At 40.8% G+C, this 15,856-nt stretch overlaps 1 protein-coding gene across 4 annotated transcripts in view; it reads right to left on the bottom strand.

The window, feature by feature from the left end:
- Window positions 1-15,856, bottom strand: part of LOC117506338 (membrane-associated guanylate kinase, WW and PDZ domain-containing protein 3) — a 463,321-nt gene that overhangs the window by 359,813 nt on the left and 87,652 nt on the right. The window lies entirely within an intron of this gene.

Genomic DNA, 15,856 nt, shown 5'->3' with positions numbered 1-15,856 from the left:
CCTTGTCAGTGCAAATTAATATGAGCTAGTTCAGTCCAAACTGAAGGTCTATAAAAAGGTGTCTCATTACCAAGGGGTCACACAAGAAACATCTCATGATGGGTAAAAGCAAAGAGCTCTCTCAAGATCTTCACAACCTTATTGTTGCAAAACATACTGATGATATTGTTTACAGAATGATTTCTAAGCTTCTGAATGTTCCGGTGACCACTCTTGTGGCCATAACCTGAAAGTGGTAAGCTCATCATTTTACCATAAACTGGTCACGGCCAGATGCTCCTCACATGATTTGTGACAGTGAACTGAAAGGAATTATCAGAAGAGCCAAGGACCAGTTGTAGAGAGCTTTAGAAAGATCTGGAATTAGCAGGTACAATTGTTTCAAAGAAAACGATATGTAATGCACTCAACCGCCATGGCCTGCATGCACACTCACCACGCAAGACTCTACTGCTGAAGAAAAAGCATGTTGAAGCATGTTTCAAATTTGTTGCACAACATTTAGACAAGCCAGTGAAATCGGAGAATATGGTCTGATCAGATGAGACGAAAAACTCTTTGGATGCCATAAATACACAGCATAAATGGCACTGCACTGAGGTGGGAACATCATGGTGTGGGGCTGTTTATCAGCAGACGGCACTGGCAAATGTCATATAATTAAAGGAAGGATGAATGGAAAAATGTACCAAGATATTCTTGATAAAAAATCTGCTGCCATCTCCGAGGACGATGAAGATGAAATGAGGGTGGACATTTCAGGATCCCAAACATATAGACAGTTGATTTCAGAGAATGAAAATAAAGCAACTAGAATGGCCCAGCCAATCACTTGACTTGAATCCTGCAAAAAAAAAAAAAAACAACGATTGGGACACGCGCAATTCATTGCAAATATAAATACTTCACTTTTTACAGCCAGTTTTCTTTAAACAAAATAAGGGATGAGCGCATGAACATTTCCAAGTCACTGAATGTGTCTTGGACGACGTTTAAGTCAGTCATTAAGAACAGTACTGCGTGGTAAATCTGTGTCAAATTGGCAGTTCTCAAAAATTGGGTGACCATGCTGCAAGCAGACGAGTGAGGGAAGCCACCAAGAGACCCAGACAATGCTGAAAGAATTATAGGCTCCTGTAGATGTGGATAAATTGTGCACAGTGCAACTTTCATCTGCAGCTTTGTCATGAAGTGGTAAAGATGAGGTTTTTCTTTCCAAAAACCATTTCAGTTAGTTTGCCTGAAGGCACATGAGAAACTGAAGCCGGTATTTGATCCATTTTCCTGTTTTACAAGTCTTCTCTGCTCCACTCAACCATTCCCAGTTTCTCCATTAATGTCCACAGAGGCCTATAATTGTTAGTCTAAGACATATTCAGTCACTTGGAAATGTTCACGTGTTCATGCCGTGCGTTGTCTCATGAAAACTGGTTGTATAAGTGATGACTTAATCCTTATATTTAGAATAAATTACCCTCGTCCCAACTTCTTCTGATTTGGGGTTGTGTTTTAGTAGCTGTTCTGTGGAGTCACCAGCATTGAAATAAACAGTTCACAAGAGACAGGAATAGATAAGACCAAAAAAATAAATAAATTAGACAGGATGGGGAAAACAAGGAGAGGATGAAATGATGTATTAAAAAAAAAAAAGACTGAAGCCGACGAGTGATGATTTGACATCTTCAATCGTCAGCATCTTGTCTCAGCTGCACTTTGATCGCACCGTCGGACTAAATCACAGCGCTGGGATCAATATCCTCACTTTTTACGCAGATTATTTTTGAATAAACAGCGCGCTTTGAGAAAATTTGTGACACAAAAAGCTGCGACTCTTCACCTAATCAGCCAATAATATCTTCCAAGCATCAGCAACACGCTGAGAATCAATGAGACACTGAGAGGGGCCAGATGGTGTTATTTAGTCTCCTGATTGATCGATCTGTCCGTGCGCTTTAAGGACACATGGTCCCCGTGTCGCTCCAGACTCCACATTTGAACTCAAGAAATTGAGTTGGAATTGGATTTTTTTTTTTTTTTTGCTTTTTGCAATATTACTTGTCCACTGTTTGGACAACTGTTAATAAAAATGTATAACTACCGAATCAGGAACATACCTCATCCTCAGAAAGCCAGCACAGCGCACTGGCAGTGGTGCATTATGGGATGCCCAGACATGAAAATTCCTTTGGGAGGGTTTTATGCTTAACTAGTCAGATGACAGAAAAAGAATCCCCATTTTCACAATCAATTCATGTAATTTAATGAAGAAAAATGTGAAACTTTGATTCCTAATTCTCCACTGCAAATATTTTCTTTTTGTTGTTGTTTATATACTTTATACACAACTTAAAGATATATCTAGCAAAAAGTTATGAGTTATTCTAAACATCCGAATGACCAATTTTGGGCATGCAAAATTCCACAATGACTTCCTGCCAAAATGTGTCAGTACTTGCGTTTACATGACCAGAAATATTCTGATCTTAATCTGATTAGGACCACATTCTGATTTCCTGCTGAAAGATGAACCGTCGCCCCAGTCTGAGGTCAAGGCGCTCTAGAGCAGGTTTTCATTCAGGATGTCTGTACATTTCTGCATTCATCTTTCCCTCCCTGCTGTCGCCACCATGCTTCACTGTAGAGATGGTGCCTGGTTTCCTCCAAACATGACACCTGGCTTTCACGCCAAAGAGTTCAATCTTTGTCTCATCAGACCAGAGAATTTTTTTTTCTCCTAGTCTGAGAGTCCTTCAGGTGCCTTTTGGAAAACTCCAGGTGGGCTGCCATGTGCCATTTACTAAGGAGTGGCTTCTTCTGGCCAGTCTACCATACAGGCCTGATTGGTGGATTGTTGCAGAGATGGTTGTCCTTCTGGAAGGATCTTGTCTCTCCACAGAGGAATGTTGGAGCTCTGACAAAGTGACCATCAGGTTCTTGGTCAACTCCCTGACTAAGGTTCTTCTCCCCCGATCGCTCAATTTAAACAGGCGGCCAGCGCTAGGAAGAGTCCTGGTGGATCTGACCTATTTCCATTTATGGATGATGGAGGCCACTCTGCTCATTGAGGCCTTCAAAGCAACAGAAATGTTTCTGTACCCTTCCCCAGAGCTGTGCCTCTAGACAATCCGGTCTTGGAGGTCTACAGACAATTCCTTTGGCTCAATGCTTGGTTTGTGCTCTGACATGCACTGTCAACTGTTAGCTGCAGCTAACAGTTGACAGCTAACACTATCCACATTGGGGATCCTAATAAATAAATAAGTAAATAAAGTGTGGGACCTTATATGTACAGTGGGGAAAATAAGTATTTGATCCACTGTCAGTTTTGCAGGTTTTCCCACCTACAAAGAATGGAGAGGTCTGTAATTTTTATTGTAGGTACATTTCAACTGTGAGAGACAGAATCTAAAAAAAAAAAAAAAAAAAAAATCCAGAAAATCACATTGTATGATTTTTAAATAATTCATTTGCATTTTATTGCATAAAATACATATTTGATCACCTACCAACCATCAAGAATTCTGGCTCTCACAGACCTGTTAATTTTTCTTTAAGAAGCCCTCTTATTCTGCACTCTTTACCTGTATTAATTGCACCTGTTTGAACTTGTTACCTGTATAATAGACACCTGTTCACACACTCAGTCAATCACACTCCAACCTGTCCACCATAGCCAAGACCCAAGAACTGTCTAAGGACACCAGGGACAAAACTGTAGACCTGCACAAGGCTGGGATGGACTACAGGACAACAGGCAAGCAGCTTGGTAGAAGACAACAACTGTTCTGAGTATTTATTAGAAAGTGCAAGAAACACAAGACGACTGTCAATCTCCCTCGGTCTGGGATTCCATGAAAGATCTCACTCTGTGGGCTAAGGATGATTCTGAGAAAGCTCAGAACTACACAGGAGGACCTGGTCAATGACCTGAAGAGAGCTGGGACCACAGTCACAGATTACATTAGTAACACATGATGCTGTCATGGTTTAAAATCCTGCAGGGCAGCAAGGTCCCCCTGCTCAAGCCAACACATGTCCAGGCCTGTTTGAAGTTCACCAGTGACCATCTGGATGATCCAGAGGAGGCAATGGAGAAGGTCATGTGGTCAGATGAGACCAAAACAGAGCTTTTTGGAATCAACTCCACTTACCATGTTTAGAGGATGAGAACAACCTCAAGAAAACCATCCCAACCGTGAAGCATGGGGGTGGAAACATCATACTCTGGGGGTGCTCTTCTGTAAAGGGGGCAGGACGACTGCACCGTATTGAAGGGAGGAAGGATGGGGTCATGTATTGTGAGATTTTGGCAAACCACCTCCTTCCCTCAGTAAGAGCATTGAAGAGGGGCCGTGGCTGGGTCTTCCAGCATGACGATGACCCCAAACACACAGCCAGGGCAACTCAGGAGGGGCTCCATAAGAAGCATTTCAAGGTCCTGGAGTGGCCTGGCCAGTCTCCAGACCTGAACTCAATAGAAAATCTTTGGAGGGAGCTGAAACTCCAAACCTGAAAGATTTGGAGAAGATCTGTATGGAGGAGTGGACCAAAATCACTGCTGCATTGTGTGCAAACCAGGTGAAAAACTACAGGAAACGTCTGACCTCTGTAATGGCAGACAAATGTTTCTGTACCAATTGTTAAGCTGTTCTTCTAGGGGATCAAATACTCATTTTATGCAATAAAGTGCAAATTCATTATTTAAAAATCATACAATGTGATTTACTGGATTTTTTTTTAGATTCTGTCTCTCACAGTTGAAGTGTACCTACGATAAAAATTACAGACCTCTCCATTCTTTGTAGGTGTGAAAACCTGCAAAACTGACAGGGGCTCAAATACTTATTTTCTCCAATGTAGATAGGTGTGTGTCTTTCCAGATCATGTCCAATCAACTGAATTTACCCCAGGTGGACTGCAGTTAAGCTCTAGAAACATGTCACGGATGATCAGTGGAAACCGGATGCACCATGTGATTTCTTAGGTTTTTTTTTATTTTTAATAAATTTGCAAAAAACTAAAACTTTTTTTCACCTTGTTATTATGGGGTATTTTGTGTAGAACTTTGTGGGAAAAAATTATTTCATCCATTTTGAAATACGGCTGTAACATAACAAAATGTGGAGTGCTGAAGTACTTTCTGAATCCAATGAACATGAAGGACAAGACCAAAAATACTATTTATAAAGAATCTTTAACACTGACATCCTAACCAATAAATCTATTTCCATAAACTGTTGTTGATTTTTCCATCCCGTATGATTGGGTATCAGCACACTCGTGTATGTTTGTACTTTAAGGTGAAGGTCCATGCATGTCGATTTGTGCAGTAACTGTAGGCTTCTGTGATTGCACGTCTGACTAAGAGCAACAGTGCAGCTTTAGTGTTGTCATGTTCTTCACGCACTTGACTTCTCAGGTAGCTGACTCCATCTGTCTCCTGTTACTCCAGTAGCTCTCCACTGCTCACATCTCTGGCTTTGCAGAGTGGCTGATATAGACTCTCCGTAGTGTCTGGCTGCAGTTTAGCAGAGCATATCTGTGCCTGTTCTTCTCTGACCACAGACAGCACTCACCAGCTGCTCTATTCTCAGACGCATGCATGGCTCATCTGTCTGGAAGAAATATACAGACGTGACTCCACTACTGTCGCCGCAGCCGCTGCACTGACGCACACGGGGAAAGAGCTGCTAGAATAAAGTCTGTGTCAACTGATTTAAACCCACAACACCCAACAAAGTCACACAGAAAGGAATCCCAGCAAAATAAGATTAATTAATAAAGTATTGTTTTGTAGAATTATCAAGGTAGTAAAAAGAAAAACCTCATGCATGCATCCCAATGACTGCGAGACTTTGGCAAGAATCCACACGTCAAGGTAAATCTTTAATACAATGATCATAAACAGGATCTTGGGAATGCTGTTTTGCACTTTGGCCAGTTTTGAGATTTTCTTCAACATGTTCTGTCACTGGCCTTCATACCTCACCTTCATGATTTGTTTGGTGAAACATCTCAAAACATGCAAGAATGAAAAATTTCATGCTGTAAATTTTAGTTCATGAGTCCCTTTGGGTTAAATGCTCCAAAATAATTGTAATACAGTGTTTTCCTGAGTATAAGTCGCACTGGAGTGTAAATACCTTTTTTGGTGCATGTAGAACTCATTTTTTAAACACAGCGTTTTCTTGGGGTAAGTATAACAATGGACAGGAAGTGGCAGAAAATGAATGAGTGAATGAATGAAAAAGGAACTCAGTGTAGCACATGTGCACACTATTGTATGTGCTGCTACTTAACATAAAGTCTTTGAAATTCTAAAAATAAGCAAGACAGATAAACTTGTGATGGAAACATGTTGGATGTTAATTAATGTAGGAAGTGTTAGTGGATTTTTGCAGGAAACCTTCACATTGTGGTGTACCAAAAGGACTTTTAAATTCCAAAACTGAGCTAAAGGCACAACTAAACATGGGCTGGACAACATATTGGATTTTATTTGAGACAGATGAACGTATCCTGCTGAGACACATTGTTGAAAAAACAGTAAAAACAAAGGTTCATTTGATTTGTTTCTTTGCTTTTCTTGTCGGAGTTTCTTTTATTTTGTTTAGTGCACGAATTCCTGGGAAAGTCCTGTAAATAGTTATTAATAATAGTCAACAATGTTAGACCATTAACCCAAAAATAACTTAGAGGAAGTTTCTCATAAAGTTGGCGATTAAGACAGAAGATTCTTGTTCATCTTAATAAACAAACGGTGAAACAAAAGTGACAGTCAAAGTGGCCGTGATGCTAAGAGACATTGGTTAAAAAAGTCTTGGCCTGTCTGTTTCATTGTGTGGTCGTGCACTAAAAGGATATAGAAGGAAACATCTTTTGCATTTCTTTGAAGCTAAACAGTCGCGACAAGGCCTGTCAAACGTCCCCTGTGTTGCCGGTGACAAACAGACAGAAGCGGCATGCTGAAGTAGCAGGTGTTTAGCTTTGACTAGTGGGGCTCAAAAGTTAGACACAGACCTCAGGAGACACACAAGACTCTTCGACTACATTAAGAGAACTGCAGATGCAGAGATAATGTGGCCAAAGGCTCCTACACGTCCTGATGAAACACTTCTGTTAGCTTGGAACAAAAACAATGCGACATCCATGAACAATCTCCTATTCAAATACATTTATTCATACAGCCACAACTCATAACACACGTTACTTCGAAGCACAACATGAATCAGATCTGAACCAGGTGATGAGCATCAGTGCACCGTGAACCGATTGCCTCAGTAAGTAGTTCTACTGACAGGCTCGAACTCCTCCCCTCAACTTAAAGTCTTGATCATCTGTGATGCCATCGTTTAGAGGCAATACGATCCTTTGGATTGGTTCCGAAACTGATTCTCCATATTGGTTTGAGACATCCCTAATTTAAAGCAAGACACTGATTCATTTAAAATTACAAGAAGCAAAACAAAACCATTTTTAATCATTTTTAATGAGTAAAGGCGACCATAGTATTAGGGCTGCAGCTATTGATTATTTTAGTAATCGAGTATTCTATCGATTATTCTAATTGAGTAATTGGATAAAAAGTACTTTTGCATTTTTAAACATCAATAGTCCAGGGCTTTCCCTAAGCAATGGCACAATGTCATTACGCCAAAGCCTTGATCTTTTGCTCTCCCCCAACTTGTAAAATTGAACTGAAAAGGCAATTTTCAGTTTTCAAATTGCCTTTTTTTTTTTACAAATGAAAAAAATGACATTTACAAATACAGATTTATTTGTAAAACACACCACACATTTCAGTAAGTTGTGTGTGTTATACCAACCAACCAACAACTTATATCTGTTAGGAAACTAATTTACCCATAATGCACTATGGCATATGTGTCTAAATGTTAAAACCTTCAAAATTAGTGCATTACTTTAAAACTAAAACATATAGTTGATATTTTCACTTTATAAAATGACAGACATGATGTTAATTTAAATAAGTTGTCTGGAATTAGTTTGTTTAAAATTTTAACCATAAGTCAAAACTGTCTGCCTGTGCATGACTTGGGTGATATGTTGCTGAGTCTATATGTTGTGAAGAGAAATTGTCTTTATTCTCCTTCTTTCTCTTTGGTCACCTCTCTCTGGTCAACAGGTCTCTTTTGCTGAGAGAAGGCTGATCTGACACAGAAGCACTGGCTCGTTGGTGTGTCAGTAGCTGCTAGTGTACTGAAGTCAACACTGAAAGTTATCGGTTTAGCTTTTATCTGTAACCTCTGCTAAATTTTTTAGGGGTTTATCGGTTTAGCTTTATAAAAGGTAACTTTTCAGTTACCGGATTAACTGTTATCGAAGTATCTGATCTTATTTTAATTAACCATGATTTTAATATTATTATTTTAATATGTACATTTATTTTAATTAAATCTGAACAAATATATGGATTTTCTGATTAGCTGTGGGAGACTACCTCAAGGAAATGCATTGTAAACAACTATAAGAAATAAATATTCAATATCAAGCCACTTGTCATTATTTTTAAAGGTTTTAGGCACATTAAATGTGCCTAAGTCTTATTAAAAATACTCAGCCGCAGGGATAAAACTGAATAAATAAGCAAGTCATCAGGGATTTAATGCTCACATGACGCCTTCATGATAAATGTTAACAGCTGATTTAAACATAAACAATTTGTACAATTCAATCAATCAATCAATTTTCTTTTTTTTTTTATATAGCGCCAAATCACAACAAACAGTTGTGATTTGGCGATGTACAATTCAATACATCGTAAATGAAATAATTAGATGGCTGAGAAATAAAATCATCTGGAAAAGTAATTTCTCAGGTAAACACCACAGGTACGAAGGGCTCAAAATCAAGTGCCTCCAACTGCCTGATGACTTCATTTGGCGCCACGACAACAGTGACAAATGAAACATCAAAGTACAGTTGTGATGTGTACAGAGAAATAGAATACAAATACCTCAAACAGAAAATGTCCAACTAATATGCTTCCAAATACAGATCTTCCACAGAGCCAGTGCAAAAATCTTATTTTTTAATCCCTGAGTGATTAATGAGCTCTAAAGAAAAGATTTCTGACATTTTATGCAACAGTGAAATCAGAGACAACAAAAGCATCTTACATTATCCATGTACTAATGAACAAAACACTGACAATCCAAAAAATAAATGCTCTTGCAGTCTGTCTTATAATGTAACTCACTCATGCATATTGCTGGGTAGGTACCCGTAAAACATTGTGACTGTATCCTCCCGCCCAATAACTCAAAAACAGTAAAACACATCTTGTAATTTAAAGTTGATGCTGTCAAGTCTTATGTAACATCCCATAAACCTGCTGAACACTGCCACCTGTTGGATGGTTGGTATATACTGAATGTTGATAAAAATTATGAGCATGTGTGACTGAACTTCCACGGAGCTCATCTGTTGGTCATGTCAGGATTTGTTGTAGGGAAGAGATTGTTTGTCTCTGTCCTTTTCCAACCTTATGGACACCAAGAACACCAAAGTGCACAGTCTGCACTATCCTAGGAGTATAGTTCACTCACTTTTGGCCTTTGAGCATCTGACCCCAAAGCCAATAAGCTCCTTGAGGTCAATATACTGAACACATACTCCACGTTTGGTGACAATCAGGCAGTTAAAGAAGAAATTATTGAGCTCATAGGATATTTTTGTTTAACAAAGCACATGCTCGTGAGCTTGATTCACATTTGCCGTTTCAAATCAATAGGCTTCTTTAGTCTATCGGCTAATGTTAAAAAAAAAAGTTTTTAAATTTTTGGGTAGAATCTTGGCAACAGTGCTAAAACTTCTCTTTGGACTATGGTGAATGCAAAAAGTGATGTTGCCAATTTTTCTATTATGGTTTAGGTGGTTTGCTGACCTTCTGGAAGGCCTTGTCCACAGTGCCAATGATGAGGAATCAAGTTCAGAAGACCACTCCATGACCACCTTGATAGTAGATGGAATGGCTGTACTGCATGAGCTAATGGCTGTGCAAAACTTTAAGACAGGAAAGGAGCTTGCCAGAGCATATGTCAAACTTATCAACACAAGAGCTCAAGGTTATGCTGCAGTTCGGGTTGTCTTTGACAACTACACCAAAGCCACCTCACTCAAGGAAAGCACTCGAGAACGGCGACGTGGCAAGGTGAAGGAAGTCAGATCCTTCAAAGTTGAGGATTCAACCCAGATCAAGGACAAGTCCACTTTCCTTGCAAGTAATGCCACAAAGGACTCCCTCACCCTCTACCTGGCTCAGCAACTGATTGACAACAGTGTAGTGAACATCGTGACTGTCACGCACAAGAGTGTGATGGTTAACTATGACTGTAACGTTGCTACCAGTGTGAGCACTCAAGAGGAGGCCGACACGCTCATGATATTCCATGCTGTGGAAATTGCAGCTTCTGGTGACACTGTCCACATCTACACACAGAACACAGATGTTCTTCTGCTGGCTCTCCGTAGAGTGCCACAACTTGGCAGAAATGCTGCACTCATCATGGGTACTGGAGACCACCGCCGCGCAATCCTGTTGCAGCCTATCTATGATACTCTTGGAGCTAGAAAGGCAGCTGCCCTCATCAACGGGCATGCACTGACAGGGTGTGACATCACAGGGTACATCAGAGGAAAATGCAAGGTGACGTGCTTCAACACCTTTATGGCTGCAGGACCCAGTGTGATTTCTGCCCTCATCAACCTGGGTCTTGGCGATGAACCATCAACAGAGGTTGCTAGTGGCTGTGAAGCATTTGTGTGTGCACGCTTCTGCCAAAAGAGAGTGAAAGTAACACTAGCCAGAGATTTGAGGTGGCTTCTGTTCAAGCAACTGAAGCCAGATCAGGGAGTGGACAAGCTTCCGCCAACACCAGGAGCATGGGCCGAACACATTCGGCAAGCTCACCTGCAAGCAAACATCTGGTCTCAGGACATCATTCTGGACCCAGTGATTCCTGATCCACGCACTCTAGGTTGGAATGAACAAGATGGTAAACTGATGCCTGTGCTGTCTAGAGAGTCCCCAGCACCAGACTGTGTGCTACAGCTAGTGAAGTGTGCCTGTGGTGCAAGCAGCCAATCTGCAATAAAGTGTACTAGACGGTGCTCCTGTAAGAAGCACAAGCTTGCTTGCACAGAACTCTGTCATTGTGGAGGGGAAGAGGACATTTGTGCCAATACATCATCTGTACTCCCTGAGGATGATGAGGAAATTTATGAAGTTGATGAAGATGACAACTAATGTATCTGGTCAAAACAATCGATGAAAAAAGACATTAGAAGCTAAACGGAAAGTGGACAAGAACTATTAAAGAAGCATTTCCATAGTGTTTTATATACTCTATGAATGTGTCATAATGCTAAATATTTTCAGAACAATAATTTTGAGCAATTTGAATCACTATATGTCTATGACAGACAAATGGTTTAGCTTTTCGGGCCATTTTCCCCCATATGTTTATGCTTAAATACATTTGCTTTCTCAAAATACCCTAAACCCATTTACAAAAACTGGCAACATTCTTCTTGTTGTTCTATGGAGTATTTAGAATATATTAAATGCATTTTTGAAGATTCTACCCAAAATTTTTAAAAATTTACATTAGCCGATAGACTACTTGGGGTCGCTATGTATAATACACACACCAAGTGTGGTGACAATCAGACCCGTAAAACTGAAGAAGTCTTATTCAGAAGTGAAATGTCAGATGAAAGATTGGTTGAGTCCCCGTACATAGTGAATTCAAGCTCACTGGCAGTTCCGTAGGAAAAGAAAAGAACACCCCACTGCAATGTACGTATATACAAGAACCAATCACATCTACGCTAGGGCTGCCACGATTAATCGACTATCAAAATCGTCAGCAACCAATTTAATAATAGACGTCACCGTTTATTTTTTAAGCTTTGTTTTTCTCTCAAAGCTGCTTTCTGTCCTTCAGTCATGATGTTACTGGAAACAATATCATGGCTAACCGGCAACAAAACTCAAAAATTTGGGAGCATTTTATCCAAATTAAAGAAATGCAATGCAAAATAAGATAACATTAACAAATCTAGTGAGCTACTTACTTAGAATTGGCTGGCTCAAATTTTTTTAAACTGAATGGAGACAAAACCAAAGTTGTTGTGTTTGGTCATCCTAATTCCTCATCATCCACTGATTGTGTTCTTGGTTCTTTGGCACCTTTCTCCCAGTCTGTGGTAAAAAAACAAACAAAAAAAACCTTGGGGTTCTAATAGACCAGTCATTTAAGTTGGACAAACAGATCAATGCTGTGGTTAAAACGAGCTTTTTTCAACTGCAAGTCGTTAACAAGGTGAAACCTTACCTCCCCCGCAAGGATTTTGAGCGTGTTGTCCACACATTTATCACATCGCGACTTTATTACTGCAACTCGCTGTACTGTGGAGTAGACCAATCCTCCCTTAGCCGCTTACAGTTTGTGCAGAATTCCGCTGCTCACTTGCTGACGGGCACCAGGTGCAGTGAACACATCACACCTGTTCTGTCAACTCTGCACTGGCTTCCAGTCAGATATCGTATCAATTTTAAAATTGTGCTCCATCCATCCATCCATCCATCCATTTTTCTTCCGCTTTATCCGGAGTCGGGTTGCGGGGGCAGCAGCTCAAGCAAAGCCGCCCAGACCTCCCGATCCACACACCTCCTCCAGCTCCTCCGGGGGAACCCCAAGGCGTTCCCAAGCCAGCCGAGAGATGTAGTCCCTCCAGCGTGTCCTGGGTCTTCCCCGGGGCCTCCTCCCAATGGGACGTGCCCAGAACACCTCTCCAGCGAGGCGTCCAGGGGGCATCCGGAAAAGATGCCCGAGCCACCTCAACTGACTCCTTTCGACGTGGAGGAGCAGCGGCTCGACTCCAAGCTCCTCCCGAGTGATCGAGCTCCTCACCCTATCTCTAAGGGAGCGCCCAGCCACCCTGCGGAGGAAACTCATCTCAGCCGCTTGTACTCGCGATCTCGTTCTTTCGGTCATGAGCCAAATCTCATTGTTTTTAAATGCCTGAATGGTTTGGCTCCACCTTATCTTTCTGAGCTGTTGTCCTTTTATGTTCCCTCAAGGATGATGAGGTCCACCATTCATCTGCTTCTAAACATGCTAAGAACACATTTAAAAACCAGAGGAGACAGGGCCTTTTCTGTAGCTGCACCCAAATTGTGGAACAGCCTTCCTTTTAATATTAGATCTGTGCCCTCCTTCGATGTTTTTAAGTCATCACTGAAGACCCGTCTCTTTGCACAGGCCTACATTACCTTGGCGGAGTTGCACTTCTGTATTAAATTTTTTATTGTAGTTAGTGTTTGGATTTGTATTTTTGTATTATTTTTATTTTGTACTTGTGACACACTTTGGGCAGTTTTGCTTGTTGTAAATGTGCTATATAAATAAACTTGACTGACTTCACTGCAAATGTTCATTAGCCTTAGCACACATATGTGTTTGCAGCAACCTTATAACAGCGATGTCACGTCTGAATAGGAAATGTGTTAATGCTAATATTTTATAACGCTACATTACAGTGCTCAAAAATTTTTTCTCTTCAATGGACAACTTTGTTACCAAGTAAAAGTTGAATGAACCGTTATCGGAATTCTTTATTTCTAGTTAGCACACACCTTAAACACTTTAAGCTTGAAGCTAATGATGGTTATATGAGAGCAGCTGCATGCTGGTGCGATAACGTATGATCCAATAAATAACCGGTACCTAGTCGATTACCAAAATAATTGTTTGTGGCAGCCCTAATCTATGCTTAAAGGTTTTGCAGTATTTATTCCAGACCAGGTTTAACATTTTCACCAAATTTTATGAAAATTATGAGTAATCCTGCAAACACTCCATGAAACAAACCTCCACAGGCATACAAGGGGAGCTACAACCACTACCTTTGAACCCCCCTCCCAAGGACTAAACGAAACCAACTTTTTTAGGTTCCATAGATGACCCCAAAACACAATCAGGATGTTCCCAAAAATAAAAACTGGCCTCAAGCCAGTTATCCAAGATGGCCACCAAAATAGGGGGTTTCACTAAAACACCTTTAAACAACATATAAACAACTTAAATATCAGAGAGATTCAATGATAAGGGTCTACTGGTGGCCATTTTGGATGCCATTTTGAATCTTAAACCCATGAATGAATTTAGTTTAAGCACAAATGAGTTTGCTGTGACCTGCAATGGTCTTCTCATTGAATCTCTGTGATATTTAAGTTGTTTATATGTTGTTTAAAGGTGTTTTAATGAAAAAACCTATTTTGGCGGTCATCTTGGGTCATCTATGGAACCTAAAAGAGTTGGTTTGGTTTAGTCCTGGGCGGGGTGCAAAGGTATTGGTCATAGCTCCCCTTGTAGCAGCAGAGGTTAACAACAAAGGCTGTTGGTCACCAGGCAGCAGGTTCCAATATTTTACACTTAGCCGTAATCTGGTGGCAATACAGCACTGATAATATGGATGGTGACACTGGCATTGTTATCTGAAATATATTTTAATGAGTGCCCTGCTGCCTGTGTAATCATCCCTTTTATCTGCCCCACAGCATTTATGGAGTGGAATTTAAGGCATTTAGTACTTGAGGAAGCTCAGCTGGGTTTCTCTGCTCAGGGCCTGCTTTCTTCCACTTGCAATGTGAAGCATATCCATCCACAGGCACACACACACACACACACACACACACACAGCTACCATAATTCTTCCATCCATTCTTTCTTAATCATCTCTGGTCATGGATCTTCCCCCGCCAAGCCCACAGGCCTGCAGCATCTTGATAATGTGACTCTCCATCACTCTCTGCTTGCTCTGTGTGCAGAGGGCCTGTGCAGCTCCATTGATTGGAATTACTCGGCAATTTCATAGTTAAAATAGACCTGCTGATAAAGAGAAACTATTCGCATCCTCCGGGGGTCTTAAACATCACAATTACTCAGTAACAGTAATTCCATATGACAAGGCATTTATGTTTACACCTCATTTGTTCATGTGTCCAGATTTTGTTTTTTTAGATGAGAAGCTGCAAAACATCTAAAATGTGTTTCATAAAAGTACTATGGATAATTAAAATAAATAACAAGGATATTTTAATTTATTAAATTAAATAGTTAATGTATACATTCAATATAAATAATTGAGTAAATAACTAAAATTAATATAAATAAATGATTAAATTTGATAACTTAAGTAAAATATGAATAAATCCAGGCTTTTAGTGGTCTATTGGACACTGTTCCTCACTAAACCTCATTTTAGGACCAACATGTTCATGGACGCACAAATGAACAGAACTGCATTTGCAGTTTGCAAAATGCAGGCACTGAGTGTGACAAAGAGGAGGGTCCATGAGTCCTAGGGTCCACTGGTCCTAACCACTCACTCATCTTCAATTGCTCATCTGGGATCAGGTCGCTGGGCCAACAGCTCTAGCAGGGGACCCCAGACTTCCCTTTCCTGGGGCCACATTGACCACCTGTGACTGGGGGGATCCCGAGGCATTCCCAGGCCAGTGTGGAGATATAATCTCTCCACCTAGTCCTGGGTCTTCCCTGGGGTCTACTCCCAGATGGATGTGCCTGGAACACCTCCCTTGGGAGAAACCCGGAGGGCATCCTTACCAGATGCCCAAACCACCTCAGCTGGCTCCTTTCAATGAGAAGGAGCAGTGACTCTACTCCGAGCTCCCCACAGAAGACCAAACTTCTCACCTTATCTCTAAGGGAGACGCCAGCCACCATCCTAAGGAAGCCCATTTCGGCCGCTTGTACCCACAATCTTGTTCTTTCAGTCATGACCCAACCCTCATGACCATAGATGA

Source organism: Thalassophryne amazonica, chromosome 3 (assembly GCF_902500255.1).
Source record: "Thalassophryne amazonica chromosome 3, fThaAma1.1, whole genome shotgun sequence".
Taxonomy (NCBI): Eukaryota; Metazoa; Chordata; class Actinopteri; order Batrachoidiformes; family Batrachoididae; genus Thalassophryne; species Thalassophryne amazonica.
The sequence above is the reverse complement of the archived record's forward strand: the minus strand, read 5'-3'. Positions and strand labels throughout refer to the sequence as shown.